The sequence below is a fragment of the Palaemon carinicauda genome, chromosome 38, assembly GCF_036898095.1.
Source record: "Palaemon carinicauda isolate YSFRI2023 chromosome 38, ASM3689809v2, whole genome shotgun sequence".
In the NCBI taxonomy this organism is placed as follows: Eukaryota; Metazoa; Arthropoda; class Malacostraca; order Decapoda; family Palaemonidae; genus Palaemon; species Palaemon carinicauda.
The window spans coordinates 37356148-37379302 of record NC_090762.1 but is presented as its reverse complement, the minus strand read 5'-3'; the positions used below and the strand labels follow the sequence as shown (position 1 = coordinate 37379302).

The 23155-nt window shown below is 45.2% G+C and overlaps 1 protein-coding gene and 1 pseudogene across 1 annotated transcript in view; both read left to right on the top strand.

Moving 5' to 3' along the window:
- The window catches only part of LOC137630550 (receptor-binding cancer antigen expressed on SiSo cells-like), a 109399-nt gene that overhangs the window by 36968 nt on the left and 49276 nt on the right, over positions 1 to 23155 (top strand). The gene's annotated exons all lie outside the window — the stretch shown is intronic.
- LOC137630721 (5S ribosomal RNA) lies at positions 6926 to 7049 on the top strand (annotated as a pseudogene).

The following is a 23155-nucleotide window of genomic DNA, read 5'->3' as shown; positions in this document are numbered from 1 at the left end:
TGCCGAAAGTAATACCCCATGTAAATAGCTAAGGTTTGTATGGTTAGGAAAATACAAATTATCTCCGAATTTGTCATTTCGTGAGCAATTTTCCTTCAGGGTCTAAACCGCAGATGTTATTGCTGACATTGTGCATGTTGGGCACATCAGAAATCATGGAGCTTTGTTGTGCCCCCAGGGTTTTAAGCCTATTACTATGGAGTCTGTTAGGCTTCGAAGTTTTTAACTCCTTGCCATTCTTGGCGTTCTCTTCCTTCTACGTTAAGGAGGCATATGTATAGTCCTGTCAAGGACCGTCACACTGAGCCTTGGGCTCTTGTCACACATTAGTTGTTTTTCATTTGTCAGCTACAGGCAACTCGTCAGCTGCATGTGAACCACCAGCTACTCGTCACTCATCTTTGGACGAACACCTGTCACCACGTGACGGTAACCTGGTGGCTCATGATCGTCACTCGTTATCGAGAGACCTTCTCTCTTTACGAGATGACTAGTGGTTTCGTCACCATCAGATGCGTGAGTGTCATTTATTGGATTAATGATACTCGCCCAGAGCTCACAGGTCACCACCTCCTCAGCACTCACCAGCCAGGCGAACGCCATGATAGCATTCACCATCTCGCGGCTCGCTATTCTCACTCACATCGGCCGGCTAGACCGACTGCTTCACATGTTCCCTTGCAGAATCGCAAGCGCCTGTTGCCCAGGGATCGTCAGTCGCCAGATGATCAGCTCGCTTCCAGGCAGGAAAGGACATCTTGAACGAAGCTTTGGATAAGCTTGCACCTCTGCTGCTGGTCTGTGGCCTGACATCTGAGGTTTCCTCGGTGGAGGAGCTACCTCAGAAAGACCTAGCTGTCATGGCCTTCTGAAGGAGAGTCTTTGCTAGACTTTCTCCATCAATCAGTTGCCCTGTCGATGTCATCCGCACTGAAGAGGGAGGAACCCACCAATGTCTAAGTTTCAAAGTCTGGTCACCTGTGCCTTTGGAACCTGTTGATGAAACTTCTTAAATACCGAGTCCTAATGCCTGGGGATCAGGTTTGCTCACAGGTTGACCACCTGATGGGTGAGGAACTACATGGTACTGGTACCCGATAAAAGGAATGTTGTCATTGACTTCCTGGTGTGCTCCTGGGACCAATCTTCAGATCTAATAAGGTGACCTTCCAGCCCAAACCATAGGTCAAGCCACGAAGTTGGCTGCCTGGATTACTTTGCGACTTTCTCCATGTTGATGGTATCTGCTGTGGAGAAATTGACTGGGAGGCTTGAAAGTCTATTAAAGGAAATCCCTCTTGTCAGGCCTTCGATGGCTGGATGTAGCGGAAGGGCTGAGAGGGTTTTGTCGGACACCTCGTAGCACTTCCTTTGTTGGATGAAAGGAGGAGAGAGAAGCTTTGAGGAGGAGCCAGCTCAAAAAGAGCTTAAAGTGCTGACTATCTGGGCAAAGGCCTTTTTCCTGGCCCCTTTCAACCCCTCGATCAGGGCAAGGCTGTGCTGCTCTTCGGAGGTCTCTGGGTACCGTAGAGATGGTTCAAGATGGTGTCTCCAGTCCCGTATCCCCAGGCTCTCTGGTAAGGTGGATTCCAACATCAGGACAACATCGATCTGTATGCTTTTACCCCATTTTTTCTGACGAGAAGATTCATCAACAAGACCAGAATAAGCGAAAACCTATCGACGACGTTGATAGCTCTGCTATGGCATCACGCAGTGGATCCCAGACCTTCTGCAGCTCCTGACGGAACTCCCGAGAGAACTCCTTCAACGTCACGTTCTACTCAAACGGCCTCTTGCAAACATCTGCCACAAGGCCGTAGCTTTGCTTCAGCTTCACCCCTGGAAACTGTCCAGCACCTGCTCACTCAGTGAGGATTTTTGCAATGAATTATGAAGAGGATGGCTGGTCACCTTAGAAGATCTTCAGTATTAGTCCACCAGGCTAAATGGAATGGAATGTCTTGTCTAGTTGGTGTCATGAAAGGGGTATCTCTCCTCTCGATGCCACTATTTCAGCAATAGCGGAGTTTCTTGTATAACTTCGGGAAGAAATGTTCCTCTTGGTTTCGGCATTGAAGGGCTATCGCTCAACCTTGACTCTCTGGCCTTTAAGCTAAAAAGAGTAGATATTTGTTCCTCATTGGAACTTTCTCTCCTCATACGATGTTATGAAATTACCTGCCCCAGTCGAAAGTTAGACCTCCTCCCTGGAATGTGGTTCGCGTCCTTCAGATCGCCACCTTACTCTGAAGACGGTTTTCCTACTCGCATTGGCTTTGGCCATTCAAGGGGATAGGGGCAAGCTAATTTTCAACTTTGTCCTTGAGTTTATTGCTAAGATTCAAAATCCGGGAGTAGATCGGCTCCTAGATTCGGGCTCTTCCGGATTGGGAGTCTTCGTTCACTAATCGAAGACCCAGACCAACTGGTACTTTTCCCAGTGAGGAGTCTGAGGTGTTACCTCAAAAGAATAGCAGCAACTCGCCCCCATGTGTCAGCACTTTTTGTCAGCACAGGGAAGGTCAAGAGGAAGGTCACAAAGAACACCATCACTGCATGGATCCGCAAGTTCATTGACTTGGCAATTAATCCTGACCCTCCTCCACCACGATGACCCAGAGCTTATGACTTCAGGGCCTTTGCAACGTCCCTGCCATTCAAAAAGAACTACTCTGTGACGTAGGTGTTGTAAGCAGACGTGTGGAAGCGTCAGACAAACTTCATCACCTGCAAGATGTGACCTACAGGAGCATGATAATATTTTCCATTGGTCCTGTGGTGGCTGCACAACAAGTGGTCTAAACACCTCAAGGTCCTTGCTGGACAAATAGCAGAGGGTTAAGGACTAGGGTTAACTGGGATTAGTCTCTGGTCAATGGGTAAGAATAACTGGCTTCCTTTCTTCTGTGGTCAATGGGTAAGAATAACTGGCTTCCTTTCTTCCATCCACCTTTCCCTCTCTTAGGGAAACAGTATCAGGGTCCTCAGTACAGCTGACCTCACCTTTCTGCAGGTAAGAACCATTTCCCTTGTGTAACCTGAAATAGAAATAATACTTGTTGCATCCCCAATACCTCTAGCGGGGGTGATTAGGTGATGTCTAAGGTAATTTCAAAGATCCCTTTAACTTGGAGAACTCATACCTTGACAGATGCATTGCTCGTACAGTATTATGAGCACACAGCTTGCGTAGCCCGCTAATAGTGTGAAGCACAATAATTTTAGCGAGGTGTTAGGATTGCCTCCAACTACGATCTACAGTATATCGTGAGGAGAGAATCCTGGGTCAATGCCAAGAGCCAGTTGACAGGGACTTCCACCCTCCTAAGAACTAAGTTATCCCTATAAATTGCAAGGGTTTGTGTAGAGTAACGGAATACATGACAAATTTGGAAGTACTGTAATATGCCTTTTTCCTAACAATACAAACCTGGAGCTATTTATACAGATTGGTCCGCCATCACCTGTCCCCCTAGAAAGTCTTGCCTGCAAGCAAAGTGGGTAATCAGCCCAGGTGTATGAGAGAACAGGGTAGCCGACTATCCCTCACCTCTCACTAACTAGCGGTTGGGGTAGTTATCCCTCGCTAAAAGTATTATGGCTTGCCTTTCAGCTGCGCCAAAAGTAATATACCTATAAATAGCTCCAGGTTTGTTTCATTAGACAAAAATACAAATTTTTAAATATAAAACTTACCCACTGGTTATATAATGGCTAAAGTCCCTGGACGCCCGGCAGAAAATTCAAAATCTCGTGCGGCTTATCGCAGATATGCCAGGTGTACAATAGCGCCCTCGCGGTACTACAGGTAGAACTATACCAAACCACCTCAGATTTTCTCTGCCGCCATAGCTGGCTGTACTATTGGAAATTCTCTCTCGTTTTCTTACTCTGTTTGGACGTTATTTGGTGATGTACTAACGTTTTTTTGAGTTTGGGCTTTCTCTTATTTGTTTTATTTGATCTGTGATCATGTATTTATAACTTAAAAGGTAGAATTAGAAGGTTTTTCAACCTATTTTAAACCTCACGAAAGTATAAGAGCGGGATGTAAACATTTCGTCCATTGATGACGTCACAGCCTCTTCCGTAAGCTAAAAGTCTGTCTTGCTTTTTTAGAAAGAATGATAATTGAATACTTTCTTTTGAAGTATTAAGTTATAAATTAAATTAAAGGATTATTATTGAGAAAATTTTATCCTTTTAATAGTTTTTTCTTTACATAATCTTCGATCTGTTTGCAAAGATTAACTAGCGTTCAGTTCATTTTTGTTACGCAGTTGTCAGTATCGTTACAATATTACAATATTTTGTAGCAATTTTTATGAATAGTACATTCTTCTTACTTTTCCAGTTTTTAAGTGGTACTGTACTATATAAAAGGAACATTTTATTTTGCAATTAATTGGTCCTTTTAGTATTTTTCCTTAGTCAGAGATTAAAGGAAGTTACAGTTCAGTTAATGTTTATACGATGCAGTATTCTTTACAATAGATGTAGCACACGATTCTATGTATCGTTGTTTCCTTGTTGGAATACTAAAATTGTTCGTATAATAATTGTAGATGTTCCAATGGGTACGAGTAATGATTCGTCTTTTATTGGAACTCCTTAATTTAAGGGTTCATTTTAATTTATAAATATTGTATCTATTAAGGTAATATTTAATATTTTGTTACATTTATATGGGATTCAGTGACTTTTGCATTCCCATTCAAACCATTGACAGAATTGTAAGTCTCTCTCTACGGAGTTCATTTCGTTTGAGAGAGCGTATGCTTTGGTTTTCAAATAATTGTGAAACTAACTTTTTACCAAAGAGTAAAATGCAAATTTTTTAGTGCTAAATTATGCAGTGACTTTTATTCAGTGGAGAGTGCTTATATTCGGACCTGTCGTTATCCTAGCCTTAGACCTCTGTTAAGCTCCCGGACCCAGGGGAGAAGTTAAGGCGAATGGCGAAAGGATTCGAGAGGGTAGCCCGGCGTTACAGTCTTTTAAGACCCAAGCAGAAGTCCTCCCGAGCGTTTTCTGTCGATCCCCAGAACGCTCACCATCGCCATAGATAAAACGAGGTATTAGTGTTTTCAAACATTATACACGCGCTTCAGGCGCTAAACTAAAAACAAAATTAGTTTCGTTCTGCGTGTGTTACGTTTCATGCGGCGCGGACGTAGTGCCGCCGCCTCCACCTGATGGGTGTCGTCTCCCGACAGTGGCAAGCGCTAGGGATGGACAAAGATAATGCTGAATATGTTTCGCCTAAAGTTGATCCTTGATCTTTGCTATTAGGCATGAAACAGCAACTGTCTTCGTTTATGCAGTCTTATCAGTCTGCCGTTAACAGTGCGGTTGGGTATCACGATTCCGGTCTTTGACACGGTCGCACATGCAACGTGTCTTTAACGGTGATGATTCGTTGTCGCACAGGCGGCTTACCAGCCGCAATGTTCAACGGTGGGAGAAAGGGGATGCATTACTTCGATTACCTGCTCAACGCAAACCGACCGCTCATAGCGCCTAGTATCAGTTTATTCTGGTGCGCCGACATTCGCCAGGCAGCAGAGCATGCTACCTAGCGACTTGACAGACAGCAGAGCCAGCGGAAGGGGTGCGGCAACGGAAGCGGAACGTCAACGAAACGGAGCGAAGTGCCAGTGTAGACCTTCAGCGTCAGTGTGGACACTTCAGCGTCAGTGTGGTCACTTCAGCGTCAGTGTGGACGCTTCAGCGTCAGTGTAGACACTTCAGCGTCAGCGTGGATGCTTCGCTACCTATGACAATAGACTTTGATGTCTACCTAACCATGACCGTCTAGAGTTGAGTTATTGTTGCTCCAGGCGCTATATGAAGAAATAAATCTTAACTAGAAAGATATTATATTCTCGGACCAAGGCCTGTTGGGCTAATTCTTGGTTGGGAGAACTAGAATTAAAACCTCTAAGTATTGATGTCTGAATTCAGAATCCTAAGGAGTGGATTCCTAGGAATCAAGACTTCTCTTCCTAGGATCCTAGGATAGAGTATTGTAGGAGGAAGGGAGTAACTTTCAGAAACTCATGAGAGTTTTTATGAAGTTTCCTTTTTATTTTTTAGCTGCTGCTCCTCGTTCCGACTTCAGAGTTTTCGCTAGTTGCGTTGATGGTGTCTCTATTTATTTTATTTTTATTACTAGCTAGCCTGCAACCCTAGTTGAGAAAGCAAGGTGCCTTAACCCAAAGGGCTCTTATAAGGAAAGATGGCTCAGTAAGTAAATAAGAAAATAAATAAATAGTTAAATTAACATTGAATCATTCTCAGAAAAGTAACGAACCTTATTGTAGAGTTTGATGGAGCACCTGCAGCTGCAACAGCAGGAAGTGCATTAAGGCTTTTATGAGAATAAAGCATAAGAGTATATCTCCCACCACGGGCAGATCTTTTATGATTTAATGTATTATGTTTTAAAACGCTCTTGTTTAGTGACTCGTAAACATAGCACAGTGCACTGGAGGAGGTATTTGTTCGTGTTCATCTTACTCCTAGCCCTACACCTCTTCCTTACTTTCCAACCCCTGGGAGAAGGAAGGTCGGTAGGCTGAGGTACATCGAGGACCTTGTGCATTAAGCGTATGTTCCGCCGAGCGATCCTGTTGATACAGTCCAAGACGTTCCCACTCCGCTTTGGAATGATGAAGTAAAGCTCTTTTTCTTCGCCTACTGTTGTCGAACTATGACGTCACAACCATGTGACATAGTTTCTTGGGAAGAGCGAAGTTGGAATGTCTTTAAGCGATCAGCTCATCATCGCAATTGTATCACGGATCTTGTAACTTTTGTCTGCGTAATAGGACGTTTTATGTTTTCCCTGTCTACTAGACTAGGAAGTTCCTCGTCATGTATGCACGCGAACAGAACTTACCCTCGCAGTATGCGTGTCGCGGTCAACGGCCATACAACGTTGAAAACACCGCTTCTCGTCCGATCAGTGAAGTTAAGCAACGTTGGGTCTGGTCAATACAGTACTTGGATAGGTGATCGCCTGGGAACACCAGATGCTGTTGGCATTTAAACCTTTAATGCTTAATTGTTCCGTAACCGAAATACAAACCACGCTATTTACATTGGGTTTACTTTCGGCGTAGCTGAAAATGACGAGCCAATAGATTTTTAACGAAGGTTAACTACCCCCGTGCTAGTTAGCAAGGGGGCAGGGGAAGGGGTAGCTTGCTACCCCTCCCCCCCACACACCGGTGAATTGTCTCACTTCACTTTTGGCTCGGACGATGTGCAGACGTGTCTGTCTTTCGTCCTCGCTTTTGACAGCCTTAATCTGTTTTTTCTTTTTCTCAGACTTTGTGTGTTTGGAAGTTGGCCTCGCCCTTCATCGCTATTATGCACAAATGCCCTTGACTCCCCGGCCCCCCCTGTGGTACCTTCATGTCGGCGGTCGAGACGGATCCTGACACCCTTTGCCCGCAGTGTCGAGGTCAACAGTGTGCTAAGGGTTTAACGTGTAGTGAGTGCAGGGAGTGGTCTACCTCCCAGTGGGAGAGGTTTGCCCGGCGGCGTAAGAAGAAGTCCAAGAGAGACCTTTCTCCTTCAAGGGTTGCCTTGAAAGAGGAAGGCTCCAAGGACTCTTCTTCCGCCACCCAAACCTCCTCCGAAGCTCCCATTCGGCCAGCCTCTCGTGAGAGACCGCCGAGTGATAGAGTAGACCATTGTTCTATTTCCCGATCTCGGGGTGCGGGAGAGGGCGTCGCCTCCCATAGCGGGGCGGCTCCCCCTCCTACTCCGGGGGAGGATTTTGATTCTCATTATGATGACCCTAATGCTGTTTCTAATGATGATCTCTTTCAGCTTTGGGCTTCCTTGGGGCTTAAGGAAGCCCTGTTTGACCTTATCCAGTTGGGGGCTGCTGTCAAACAATCGCCGGTGATAGCAGAGGTAGACCCTCTGTCTATTGTCGACGTGGTTGTGGCAGAGGCTTCCGACGGGTCTGATCAAACCTCTGCTGTTGCGGACGTTGCTGAAGGCTCTACTCCCCCTTCCGAACATCCTTCGAAGGGGAAGTTGGGTCCCACGGTCTCTCCTGCGGGTGCGCCTCCTCCTTGGGGGAGCGCACTGACAGAGACTCCTCTTCGGAGGACCGACGATCCGGATGACCTTCCTCGTGGCCGCCTTCGCAGTAAGGTTTGTCGCCCTCTTCACCGCAGGGGCCTCCCGTCTCCCTATAAGGGAGTCAAGAGGCGCCTCTTCGAGTTGTCTCCGCCGCCTTCCTCTGCAGAGGATTCTCCTCGTCGGGAGCAGACCGTAGCAGCCACGTCCTTGGACCTCTCCGCAGATCGCTTGCGATCTCCTACGCCTACCAGACCTTCTACTTCCGGCGCAGATGCGCAGCAGGCGCTTTCTAATCTCGTCATCCGACGGGCACCGGTCTCTTCAGGGCAAAGGGATGTCTCCCACGGTGTGGGTACTTCCCTTGCGCGTCAGGGTTCCCCTGCACGCTCAACTGCGCGCAGTAGCGCACAAGCACTCTCCGGAGTTGCAGCCACCAGACTCACCGCGCCAGCGCTCTCCTGCTCGTCAATGTTCGCCTGCTCGCCAGCACTCTCCTGATCGTCAGCTCTCTCCTGCTTGCCAGCGCTCTCCTGTTAGCAGCCAGCACCCTTCTGTTCCTGCTGTGCGCCAAGCGCGCCATCGGTCTCCTGAGCGCACACGATCTCCTGCTCGTCAGCACGCACCTGCACACCTTGTTCCTGATGCGCGCCAATGCTCACCCACGCGCTCTAGATCGTCGGATCAGGACACAGGCAAGGACCTGACTCCTTCTCGCCCGCGCGCTCCTGTGCGCCCATCTTCGCCCACGCAACAGCGCGCACGCTCCCTGGTGCGCACTTCAAGAGTTCCTGTGCGCCCACAAGCCTTCATCTCCTGAGCCCGTCCACGAGCGTTCGCCCTTGCGCGTTTCCTCGCCACTTGATCCTGCGCCCCAGCTGCCTATGCGTTAACACCATCCTGCACGCCAATGTTCTCCAGAGCGCCCGCGCAAGTGCTCACCAACGCGCCCATGACTTGGATCACCATAGGACCCCGACGCGCACACTCGCCAAATCGCCTGTGCTCGGTCGATCGCTTGCGAGTACTACGAGCCATCGTTCGCCCTCGCGCCATCGCTCGCCCACGCGCCATAGATCTCCAGGGCGCCGTTGATCTCCTGCGCTTCACCATTCTCCTGACCGACAGCGATCTCTTCTACCCTCGCGCGCTTATTCACCTGCGCTCCCGCGCGCACCTTCACCTGCGTGCCAACGCGCGTTTATCCCCGCGCGACTGTGCGCCTGCGCTCCAGCAGCCCCCCAGTGCGCAATTCCTTGAATGCTCCATCGCGCGAGCGCCAGCGCGACCCCCAGCGCGACCCCCGTTCGCGCCGGGTTCCGCAGCTCGTGCTTGCGACAGGGACGCGTACTTCCAGATCGCCATCAGAATCGCCACCGCGCAAGCGCAGGTCTCTCACCCAGGACCAGGAAGAGTCGTCGGATAGATCTAAGCAACATTCCTCCCTTTCTTCTTTACAGGAAGGCCCCGTTGCATCCACTCCGAAGTATCAGGCGATCCCCTTCCCTCCATCGGGGATTATGGACACTGTGTCCGTCACCCGTCAGTGTTGGTTTGGTCACCTGATGAAAGCGGTGGTGCAGGCTATGAAGCCAGCGCTCGCTGATCTGGGACTCAAGCCAAGGACTAACTCGTCCCGCTGAAGAGAAGGAGAGGAGTGGACTTCGTGGTGACTTCTCCCAGGGAGAAGTTGGCTCCTAAGAGGTCCATCAGGAAGGCTCCATCCCCTTCACAGTCGTTTTCTCCTTCTGTGGACGAAGCCTTTTCGTCCTCAGGACCCTCTTAATGAGAGAATGCGTTGATGAAGTCATTAAGCTTCAGCACGGCATTTCATTCCCGTGCTGAAACTTGGTGACGGGCAAGAGGGCTCTCGAACTTGGGGAAATTGCTCCCCAGTTCGAATCTAAATTTCTCTCTTTTACCTTTTTCTTTTTCTCAATATTACTTCGACCTTATCCTAATTTCACAAACTTTCTTTAGTCTTGCTTTCCAAACTCTATGAGAAAAATTTCCCTCATTATATGTGTGTATATATTATGTACATATATATTTATTTATTTATTTTTTTTTTTTTCTTTTCTCCTATGGCTTGAATGTTTTTACATCCATTGTAGCCCCGGCGGGGATGTTCATACATCCTTTATTGCTGCCTGCTTTGATGAGTGGGAGGAGGTATCACGGTTGGGAGGTGTTTACATTCAAAGCTATATGTGAGAGTATTGGATGATTTCAGCCATCCCGAAGATGGTTTGGACCTTTTTGGCGGAACTATTCTCAAGTGTTGGGTCTTCGGAATCCAGGGGGATCCAATGCTTGGGGTAGGACTCTCGGCTTTTGGCCGGAAGCCCGTCATTATAGATATGGGGAGGATGATTCCATAATTTCTTGGTCTCAGTCCTAACAGGCGGGTTCAGCTTACACCTGTGCCTCTATATCTGTTTTGATGCTATCCTTCGGGTAGGGTATGGAGTGGACCATCTGGGAAGTATACTCTCATTGTGCCGATAGTGGAGAGTGCAAATTTCCTTTCCGACGCGTGATGGCCTAACATTCTCGAGCAGGTACATCAAACTAACTCTTTTCCCTCTCTTTAGTATAATGGATTCTTTAAGGAACGAACCCCCATCCCCTGGATACGCTGACTCTCCCCCGGCACTGTTGACGACCTCTGCTAATGTGATAAGGGATAGCTCTATTGATGACCTCGGAACGGGAAAGGACCATTCTACTGATATTTCTAAATTGAGTAATTTGGGTAACACGAGGAAACTTCAAATCCTCCATGTTACACAAATTTCAATAGAAACAAATTATGATGATCTATGTAAAGCATTTGAATGCTATGGATGCATAAAAGAAATAAGGATGAATCTTGAAGCTGAAACTTGGGATTCATGGATACCTTATAGTAGTTATGACGAAGCATTTAGTGCAATAAGTAATTTGAATAATATTGAAATTAATAACTTGAATGTCGCGGCTGCTCTCTGCGATAAGGTACCAAAAGATTTAGATGTGTACAGGCCTGCCGATTGGTTGGAAAAAGGCGCAGATTTAGTCATGCCATCCCAGAGAAATCCAAAACCACCGATGTGGCTTATAGCTGAATCAAAGGGGGTTACAGGGAATTATTTTAAAATATGCAAATTGATTCAGAAAAAAGTAGGAACTATTGCACCAGGCGATATATCTCGTTTCGGAAAAAATAGTTTCCTTATCCATACCAAATCCAGTACACAGTCGGTAATATTGTCCAATATGAAAATAAATAATGATGACATTAAGTTAGATGTCAAACCCCACCTAAATTTTAGCTACGGAAGGGGCGTAGTTTTTAACAGAGATCTATATGATTTTACAGAGGAGGAGATACTGGCCATGTGTCCATTAAATGTTTGGAAAGTTCATAAAGTCCCAGGTACATCAATGATAATCCTTACGTTCCAGGATGCTGATGTACCTTTTTCATATTATTATCGAGAACGAAAGGATTAAAGTAAGACCCTTCAAGCAGAAGCCATTGCAATGCTTTAATTGTTTTAAATTTGGGCACCCGTCCAAAGTTTGCAAAAATGAGAAGATGTGTGGTATTTGCTCCAAATCTTACCATGGAGAGTGTGCACTTGGAGCCAGGTGTTTAAATTGCAGCTCGAATCACAAATCCACAGACAAGATCTGCGAGCTATATAAGTTGGAAGAAGCTGCCCTCAACAAATCATACTTAGAACTCATAAGTGTGACCCATGCCAAAAGACTATTAAATAAATCAAATACATATGCTAAGGCATTAAAATCAAACCAACCTAGCACTGCCAATAGCTCAAAAAAAAGTATACTATCTGACAAAATGTCAAATAACGAGGTAACCATATCACCTCCTGAGGCTTTACCACGGTGTATTAACACTAGGTCATTGCCCATTGCTGTACAGCCTTCAGCCGCCATTACAAAAAGTAATACAAACCTCTCTCAGGCCATGTCCTTGCCTGATCTGATGGAGGTTCCACTTAAGACTAACTTACCTGATACACCTGTTGTGGGAAAGGTGCAAAAACCTCGAATCCCACCATCTATTAATCGCAAAAGAGAGAGACCTCCATCTCTCTCTCCACCCTCCATTAGAAATGTTAAGGTTATTATTATTATTATTACTATCCAAGCTACAACCCTAGTAGGAAAAGCAAGATGCTATAAGCCCAGGGGCTCCAACAGGGAAAAATAGCCCAGTGAGAAAAGGAAATAAGGAAATAAATAAATGAAGAGAACAAATTAACAATAAATCATTCTAAAAACAGTAACAACGTCAAAACAGACATGTCATATATAAACTATTAACAACATCAAAAACAAATATGTCATAAATAAACTATAAAAGACTCAAGTCCGCCTGGTCAACAAAAAAGCATTTGCTCCAACTTTGAACTTTTGAAGTTCTACTGATTCAACCACCCGATTAGGAAGATCATTCCACAACTTGGTAACAGCTGGAATAAAACTTCTAGAGTACTGCGTAGTATTGAGCCTCGTGATGGAGAAGGCCTGGCTATTAGAATTAACTGCCTGCCTAGTATTACGAACAGGATAGAATTGTCCAGGGAGATCTGAATGTAAAGGATGGTCAGAGTTATGAAAAATCTCATGCAACATGCATAATGAACTAATTGAACGACGTTGCCAGAGATTAATATCTAGATCAGGAATAAGAAATTTAATAGACCGTAAGTTTCTGTCCAACAAATTAAGATGAGAATCAGCAGCTGAAGACCAGACAGGAGAACAATACTCAAAACAAGGTAGAATGAAAGAATTAAAACACTTCTTCAGAATAGATTGATCACCGAAAATCTTGAAAGACTTTCTCAATAAGCCTATTTTTTGTGCAATTGAAGAAGACACAGACCTTATATGTTTCTCAAAAGTAAATTTACTGTCGAGAATCACACCTAAAATTTTGAAAGAGTCATACATATTTAAAGAAACATTATCAATACTGAGATCCGGATGTTGAGGAGCCACCGTCCTTGACCTACTTACAATCATACTTTGAGTTTTGTTAGGATTCAACTTCATACCCCATAATTTGCACCATGCACTAATTCTAGCTAAATCTCTATTAAGGGATTCACCAACCCTAGATCTACATTCAGGGGATGGAATTGATGCAAAGAGAGTAGCATCATCTGCATATGCAACAAGCTTGTTTTCTAGGCCAAACCACATGTCATGTGTATATAGTATGAAAAGTAATGGGCCAAGAACACTACCCTGTGGAACACCGGATATCACATTCCTATAATCACTATGGTGCCCATCAACAACAACTCTTTGAGATCTATTACTTAAAAAATCAATAATAATGCTAAGAAACGACCCACCCACTCCCAACTGTTTCAGTTTGAAAACAAGGGCCTCATGATTAACACGGTCAAAGGCAGCACTAAAGTCAAGGCCAATCATACGAACTTCCCAACCACAATCAAGGGATTTCTGTACTGCATTGGAGATTGTAAGAAGGGCATCACATGCTCCAAGGCCTTTACGAAAACCAAATTGCAAACTAGGGAGTAGATGATTACCTTCAGCAAACCTTTTAAGACGTTTTGCCAGAAGACGTTCAAAAACTTTAGATAATATGGGAGTTATGGAAATTGGGCGGTAATCAGTGGGACTTGAGCTACCACAAACACATTTACATAGAGGAGTAACATTACCAATTCTCCAACTAGTGCTAAAAGCTCCTCTTCTTGCTAACTTGCGCAAAATAACAGATAACTTTGGAGCTAAGAAATCTGCTGTCTTTATAAAAAACAAAGGAAAAATACCAATTGGGTCTACACCTCCATAAGCATCAAGGTCCATCAACAGAGCTTTAATCTCACGAGATCGAAAAGCTAAACTAGTTAGTTTAGCCTCAGGAAAACAGGAATGAGGAAGTTCAAGTTTTTCATTACTCTGTTTACTGTCAAAAACATCAGCCAAAAGGGTTGCCTTTTCCTTTGGACAGTGAGTGACTGAGCCATCTGGTTTAAGTAAAGGAGGAACTGTTGCATCTACACCAAAGAGTGCAGATTTAAGGGTAGACCACCATTTATGTTCCTGAGTTGTACCAGAAAGTGTTTCTTTTATGGTTAAATTGAACTCCTTTTCAGTTGAGGCATAAACTCTCTGAGCAAAAGCTCGAAGCTGAGTATAGTTGTTCCAGGTCAAATCTGATCTGTTACCCTTCCAAAGATGATAGGCCTCCTGTTTCTCCAAATAAGCACGTCTACAATCATCATTGAACCACGGTTTGTCCTTCACTCGGTACCTTAGCACACGAGAAGGGATACGTCTATCAATTATGTTGACTAGATTCTCATTCAAAGGGACAACAGGATCTACACTATTATATAATTGTGACCAATTCAAGCACAAAAGATCATGTAAAATCCCATTCCAGTCTGCTTGGGATTTCATATAAATTTTACAAGAATATGATATATCAGGGACAGGCTGCTCAGTCTTCACTAATAATGAAATCAAGGCATGATCAGATGTCCCGACTGGAGAACCAACCTTACTAGTTATAACGCCAGGGGAGTCAGTGTATACGAGGTCCACAGTGTATACGAGGTCCAAGCAATTACCAGACCTGTGAGTAGCTTCACTTATGATTTGCTCACAGCCTGATTCAGAGGCAAAGTCTAAAGCTCTTAAGCCATGGTGATCGGTAGGAGAGATAGAACTTAACCACCCCCTATGGTGAGCATTAAAATCACCAACAAAGACAAAAGAAGCCTTTCTATCATCTTCTTGTATCTTAGCCATAATGGTAAGAAGACAATCGAAGATAGAATCATCTATGTCTGGATTCCGGTAGATCGAACACAAATAAAAGTTGTTATGCCTGCCACAAACTTTTATTACCTGAATCTCATGACATCCACATTGATAGCAGGACTTATGAGAAGCAGGGTACTCGGTCCTAATATACACCGCCATTCCCCTGGCCCTAGGGATGGCATCACGTTTCAACATTATTGGCTTCTTAAAACCAGTTATAAGGAGCTCAGATGAGTGCCTCATATTAGAAACCAAAGTTTCTGAGCACAAAAGAATATCATACTGTCTGGACACAACTGTAAGGTCTTGGATATTTGCATGAAGACCACGAATATTGCAATACAGAAGACGACATTGACGAAATCTAGGACGTACTGGTCCCGGATTTCGCTCAATGTCTCCAGACAGCATAAGAATTAATAGAAATAAAAGAGAGACAGCATACTTAAAAACTAGATTAACAAGAATTATAACAAAAACAATACGTACAGAATTATAAAGTGATTGATGATACCCATAGACTATAGTAAAAAGTCGAAAAAACTGGTCAACATGGAGGAGCCGATACACCATGCAAGGCTAAATACCCTCCAGGATAGCCACTTCAACTGAAGGGAGGACAGTAAGGATGGTTTTGAGAAGAAAAATAATCAGAAAAAGGAAAAGACAACCTCTTGATAAACCACCAGGCATCCATGGCCCTTCTATTAAGCCTGCCCAACACACCATTTCAATAAAACAAGAGGAAGAAAAAAAAAATAAGATAGCATAGTGTGCCTGAGTGTACCCTGAAGCAAGAGAACTCCAACCCAAGACAGTGGAAGACCATGGTACAGAGGCTATGGCACTACCCAAGACTAGAGAACAGTGGTTTAATTTTGGAGTGTCCTTCTCCTAGAAGAGCTGCTTACCACAGCTAAAGAGTCTCTTCTACCCTTACCAAGAGGAAAGTACACTGAACAAATTGCAGTACAGTAATTAACCCCTTGGGTGAAGAATTGTTAAGTATCTCATTGTTGTCAGATGTATGAGGAAAGACGAGAATATGTAAAGAATAGACCAAACTATTCTGTGTAAGTGTAGGCAAAGAAAAAAATAAGCCGTGACCAGAGAGAGGGATCCAATGCATTACTGTCTGGCCAGTCAAAGAATCCAATACCTCTCTAGTGGTAGTATCTCAATGGGCGGCTGGTGCCCTGGCCAACCTACTACCACAAATAAATTTGATGTTTTGTCTGTTGATGTTTCTAATGAACCAGAAGATGGACTGAATAAATCAGAAATTCAAGTTGAGGTCCACCATCCACCTCAACAAATAGATAAAAAGAATACAAAGAAAATCACCAACGTTAAACCCAACATAACAAGACCACCTCTGAAGAAACCTACTGGTAATAATGTTACATTAAAAACTTCTAATGGGAAGACCTCATCCAAGATGTCTTCCAGAAATAATCCATAGTTTTCTCCTCCATTTTGCAATGGAACTGTCAGGGTTTGAGGGCGAAATATGAAGAACTTAAGCTCCTAATTCATGAGCATTCCCCCATAATTGTATGTCTACAGGAAAGTATGCTTGATTCTAACACTCCTAGTCTTCGAGAGTATGTTAGCTATAGAACACCATATAATCAACAAGCAGGGAGCCATGGCGGAAGTCTCATGTACATTCGTCAAGATGTTCCCCAAATACCCATGTCTATATGTACAACCCTGCAGGCAGTTGTTGTACAAATTGATATAGGGAGAAAATATACAAAATGCTCTCTGTACTTACCTCCAAATGATAATATTTTATATGATGATTTAGCAGAGGTCATTCAACAACTCCCTCAACCTTTTCTCTTACTGGGAGATATGAATGGTAGACATCCTTTATGGGGTGATGTTTTGGCCAACACAAGGGGCAATATTATCTCATCAATTGTGGAGAATGAGGATGTGGGACTCCTTAATACAGGAGAGCCCACACACTTCCATGTTCAGACAGGTACTTTGTCATGCATTGACCTTTCAATTGCAAGCTCTAACTGCCTTCTTGATTTTGATTGGAGGACATTAGATGATTGGCATACTAGTGATCATGCACCAATCATTATAAACACCAACAAGGGTCCGCCTTTGCAAAGATCGCCACGTTGGAATCTAGACAAGGCAGACTGGGTTAAATTTTCCGAGCTAAGTGAAATCGAAGGGAGAGAAGAACAGTTTGAAAGTGTTGATGATGCCATAGACCTACTGAATGGAACTCTTCATACAGCAGGAGTCAATTCAATTCCCAAAACAACAGGGTTATTCAAACGACGACCAGTCCCGTGGTGGTCTTCAGAACTAACTGCACTCCACAGAGCCACAAGAAGATCTCTAACACGATTGCGTAGACGCAGGACTGATGAGAATTTAACTATGTACAAGAAATGTAGAGCACAGTTCCGTCGTGCCATGAAAGAAGCAAGGCGCCAGTCATGGATATCTTTTGTTTCCTCTATTAACAGTAGAACACCACCATCTTCTGTGTGGAGGAAAGTAAAAAAGATAGCTGGCAAATTCACCCCCAACCCACCACCAGTGTTGAAGGTGAATGGCCAGTATATAACTGAAGCAAATGAAGTTAGCAATGCCCTGGCTAATCATTTTTCAAATGTATCCAGCAAGTGTGAAGGAGCCCATGGTCACCAGTATAGGAGCACTGAAGAAAAGAAAATTTTAAATTTTGCAACAAGAAGGGAAGAGTCGTATAATTCTCCTTTCACTGAAAGAGAATTTGATTCTGCACTTGCTCATTGCAACGATACAGCCCCTGGACCCGATGGAATTCCATATGCAATGATTAAACATGTACATTTTAATACAAAGCTATTTAATTTTAAGCATTATTAATAGAATATGGCATGATCATAGCTACCCAAGTGTTTGGGAACTAGCCATTATTTTAGCCTTTTTAAAACCCGGTAAAGACAAGTTTTTAACAGCAAACTATCGTCCTATTGCATTGACATCTTGTTTATGTAAAATCATGGAGAAGATGGTCAATGCAAGGCTGATATGGTACCTTGAAAAGAAAGGTATTTTATCACCGATTCAATGTGGATTCCGAAAAATGCACTCAACGACTAATGTGTTGATACGACTTGAGTCTTCTATTTGTGAAGCCATGTTACAGTATTTTTTGACCTTGAAAAGGCATATGATACCACATGGAGATATGGTATTCTTAAAACCATTCATGAATTGGGATTGAGAGGAGAGCTGCCACTATTTATTCAGGCATTTCTTTCACGTAGAGTTTTTCAAGTGAGAGTGGGGGAAACTCTATCAGAGAGTAAGTGCCAGGAAGAAGGAGTTCCTCAGGGTAGTGTGCTGAGTGTGACCCTTTTTGCACTAGCAATTAATGGGATTTCCTCAGCCATTCCCCAGGATGTTCTCTCAACATTATTTGTGGATGATCTCTCAATATCATTTGCTGGCACTAGAATGGCAATGGTTGAGAGAAAAATCCAACTCTCTATTGATAAAATTATCCAGTGGGCTGACATGAATGGATTTAAGTTCTCGACAAGTAAAACTACCATTGTCCATTTTTGTCGTATCCGGGGAGTACATCCAGACCCGGATATATACATTATAGGTCAACGGATACCATGTGTATCGGAAACCAAATTTTTAGGTTTGATATTTGACTGTAGACTTACATGGGTTTCTCACCTAAAAGCGCTAAAAGCTAAATGTGTTGAAGCTCTGAATATCTTAAAAGTATTATCCCATACATCATGGGGGGCAGACCGCAATACTATTTTAAAATTATACAAGGCCTTGATTTTTTCCAAAATTAGTTATGGTTGTGAGGTATATTCTTCAGCCACCCCAAGCCGGTTAAAAATATTAGACTCGATACATCATGCAGGTATTAGATTATCTACTGGAGCTTTTAAAACCTCGCCTATCCCAAGTCTCCTTGTTGATGCTGGAGAGTTACCTCTAGACCTTTACCGAATGTCTTCCATTCTTCGGTATTGGTTTAGATTGCAAAGACTCCCTATCTCTCTAGCCTTTCAGACTGCAATCCTTGTATGCACGCATCATACTTTGAGTTGCACACAAAATCTCCTCAACCTTATGGCTTTCGGGTGAAACGATTATTAAATAGTCTGGATATAATTAGAAATAAGGTACTTCCATTCAAGGTATCATCAACGCCTCCATGGAAGTTACCAGAGATATCTTTTTGTAAATATTTTATTGGAGATAAGAAGAATATGTCAGACATAGAAGCCAGGTCTCTTTTTAATGAACATGTTAAAGAACATAGAGGATCAACTTTTATCTATACTGATGGCTCCAAATCTGATGCTGGCGTTGGATTTGGAGTACATAGTAATGGTTTTAATTGTAGAGGTGCACTTCCTCTGACCGCTTCCATATTTACTGCCGAACTGTATTGAGAAAATAGCGTTGGAGAAGGAGGATAATTTTACAATTTTTAGTGATGCAAGGAGTGTCCTTCAAGCTATGGAAGTTTTTAATTCTAATAACCCTCTAGTTTTAAAGATTTTAGAATGGCTTTTCCTTATTGGACGGAGAGGTATAACAGTTCAATTTTGTTGGGTTCCAGCACATGTAAGTGTGTCTGGGAATGAGAAGGCAGATTCACTGGCTAAGGAGGCTGCATCCGAGTTGCTGCCAAGAAGGTATCCCATTCCCTGTAATGATTTCTTACCTGACATCAAGAAATTTGTTTGCAATAAATGGCAACAGCAATGGGATAGTCAAAATGGCAATAAAATGAGGGAAGTAACAAATGACATATCTCCTTGGAGGTATAATATGATGCCCCGAAAATGGGAGACGTCTCTTTGTCGTCTCCGTATTGGTCACACTCGGTTGACACACGAGTTTCTGCTGAAGGGCCAACACCAACCGTATTGTGACGACTGTTTAGTATCTCTAACAGTAAGGCATTTGTTGACCGAATGCCCCAATTATAAGAACTTGCGGAATAGATATTTGTTTGAGGCTCGAGGTGAGGGTGGCAGGTTCATCCTTGCCAAGATTCTTGGAAATGATGTGTCCCACCATGCAAGTGGCATTTTTAGATTTCTTTCAGAAGCAGGTCTTCTGAAAAATATTTAACTTTTATGACATTCAATTTTTATGATTTTAATTGAATAATCTTCAGTTTTTTATTTTGTTTCATTTTTTATTTTTGTATACATAAATTAAATGTTACCGGCGTCAATGATCTTAGATGTCAGGATGCCTGAAAACTTTAAATCATTCATTCATTCATTCGTCCTCAGGAGAGTCCAGCGAGGCGGGGGCCTCTCCCACGGCACCAATAGGAGAAACCCCACCTCGAGGAAGAGAAACGTCTCGCGTGGAAAGTTCCTTCCAGACCTCTTTACTGGAGTCGTGTATCCCGCCCAGGAGGGAACTCAAGGACTCAAAGACGATTCCTAAGTCATCTTCGCGGATTCGTCCAGTCAGCCAGACCCCGGGAAAACGTCCACATGTCTCCCCAAGAAGACCCTCTGGGGACGGGAGACTTAGCTGCCAGTCCACAGGGAGGAGAGCAGCATGAGTCTGATTATGCCTTCTGGCAGGTCTTGTATCTGATGAGGCAACTCAACAGGTTCAAGGACCCGGAGATCGCCCCTCGCGAAGGCAAGGATACGGTCCTAGACCAAGTCTATGGTACCCAGAAACCCCTGAGGGCCAGCGCGGCTTTTCCGTGGTCCCAGGGGGTGAAGAGTGCCAGAGACAAGGTCGAAGCTCAGCTCTCGGACCTCGCTTCCTCCAGCCGTTCCTCTGCCAGGAGCAGACTCCTTCCACCTCCTCGTTTACAGCAGAGGAGGTATTTTGAGATCATAGGGGAGTTCAGCCTAGCTCTTCCCCTCCACCACTCGGTGGAAGAGCTCACAAGGAGAACTCCGCTTGAGCAGTTCTCCTCCCGGCAGGTGACATTCTCGACTTCGGAGATCCTGAGCCAGGAGAAGGTCGCGAAGTGTGCCATGCAGGCCACTTCGTGGCTGGACGTCTGGTTGGGTTCTCTGGGCATCCTATTGTGCTCTGAGGACTTGTCTAAGGAGAGCACTAGGAAGGCCTTGGAGACCTTCCTCCTCTCGGGCACTCGCTCCATCGAGTTCCTGGCCCACCAGGTTACCAACCTGTGGGCCAACTCGGTCTTGAAGCATCGTGATGCGGTGACCGAGAAGTTCCATCCGAAGGTCCCCGCCGTGGATGTCTGTAGGCTTAGACATTCCTCCATCCTTGGAGGAAGCTTGTTTGAGCCCAAGGATGTGGAACGCACAGCTGAGAGGTGGAGGAAGTCGAACCAGGATTCGCTCCTCCAAAGGGCCCTCTCATCTTAGCCCTACAAGCCTCCAGCTCTGCAACAACATCAACAGCAGCCTCGCAGGACACCGAAGCAGGCTCCGGCAGCTAAGACGAAGGTGTCTAAGCCTCAGCCCTTTCCTGTCAAGGACAAGAGGGGCGGTAAGTCCTCCAGGGGAGGCAAAACTCCTAGGGGGAGCGGCCGTGGCCGTAAACGCTACGAGTGGCAGTCCCCCCGCGTGTCCACCTGTGAGGGGATGCCTACAAAGTTGCATGCACAGGTGGCAGCAACATGGGGCCGATTCTTGGACGGTCTCTGTGATCGGCCAAGGTTATCGTGTCCCATTCACAACATCTCAACCTCCCCTGACAGCGAATCCAGTGTCGTTGAGCTTCTATGCCATGGGATCGGCAAAGGGGCTGGCCCTTCGGGCTGAAGTCGAGACCATGCTAAAGAAGGATGCTCTCCAAGAGATCGTCGACGGCTCCCCAGGCTTCTTCAGTCGACTCTTTCTTGTAAAGAAGGCGTCTGGAGGCTGGAGACCCATCATCGATCTCTCAGCTCTGAACAAGTTTGTCAAGCAAACTTCGTTCAGCATGGAGACAGCGGACACGGTCAGACTTGCAGTGAGACCACAAGACTTCATGTGCACACTGGATCTGAAGGACGCGTACTTCCAGATCCCAATCCATCCGTCTTAAAGGAAGTACTTGAGATTCAGCCTAGACAGCAAGACCTACCAGTTCAAGGTACTGTGCTTCGGTCTCTCCGCAGCACCTCAGGTGTTCACCAGTGTTCACCCCGATTTCGTCATGGGCGCACAGGAACGTCATCCGTCTCCTCCGATATCTGGACGACTGGCTGATCCTGGCAGACTCGGAGTCGACCCTTCTTCGACACCGAGACAGGCTTCTGGAACTTTGCCAAGATCTGGGGATCATAGTAAATCTCGAGAAGTCCTCTCTGCAGCCGTCCCAGCGACTGGTTTATTTAGGCATGTTATTAGACACCAATCCTCACAAAGCCTTTCCATCAGTCGACAGGATAGCAAGGCTGAGGAGGGTGGCAGAGCCCTTCCTCAGGCGGGAAGAGCTTCCGGCCCAATCATGGTTACGTCTTTTAGGTCACCTAGCCTCCCTGGCCCGTCTAGTCCCGAACGGCCGTCTCAGGATGAGATCACTGCAAATGGCGGATCAAGTCCCGGTGGAGTGAGGGCTCCGATTCCCCGGACTCTCTGGTCCCGATAGGACCCACGGAACAGGCGGACCTGCGGTGGTGGCTGATCGACGAAAACCTACGAAAGGGAGTGGATCTTCTCGTCCTTCCCCCGGATTTGACGCTGTTTTTGGACGTGTCTAAAGAAGGGTGGGGGGCCCACATTCTGAACCAGGGGGTTTCAGGCCTTTGGTCAGAATCAGAAAAGTACCTACACATCAACCTGCTAGAAATGAAGGCCGTGTATCTGGATCTTCAACAGTTCCAACGGACCCTGGCGGGCCACTCCGTGGTGGTGATGAGCGACAACACCAGGGTAGTGGCTTATATCAACAAGCAGGGAGGTACCTTTTCACAACAGCTATCCCATCTTGCAGTAGAGATTCTGAGGTGGTCCGAAGTCCACTCGATAACACTATCAGCTCGCTTCATTCCTGGCAAGAGGAATGTGCTCGCTGACAGTCTGAGCAGAGCTTCGCAGATAGTGAGTACCGAGTGGTCTTTGGATCCTCAGATAGCCGACAGAGTCCTGACTTTGTGGGGTTCCCCGACGGTGGTCCTGTTAGCGACAGCCTTGAATTTCAAGCTACCTCTGTACTGGTCCCCAGCCTCGGACCCCAAGGCTCTCTGGCAAGATGCTTTCCAACGGCGGTGGGACAACATCGACGTGTACGCCTTCCCAGCGTT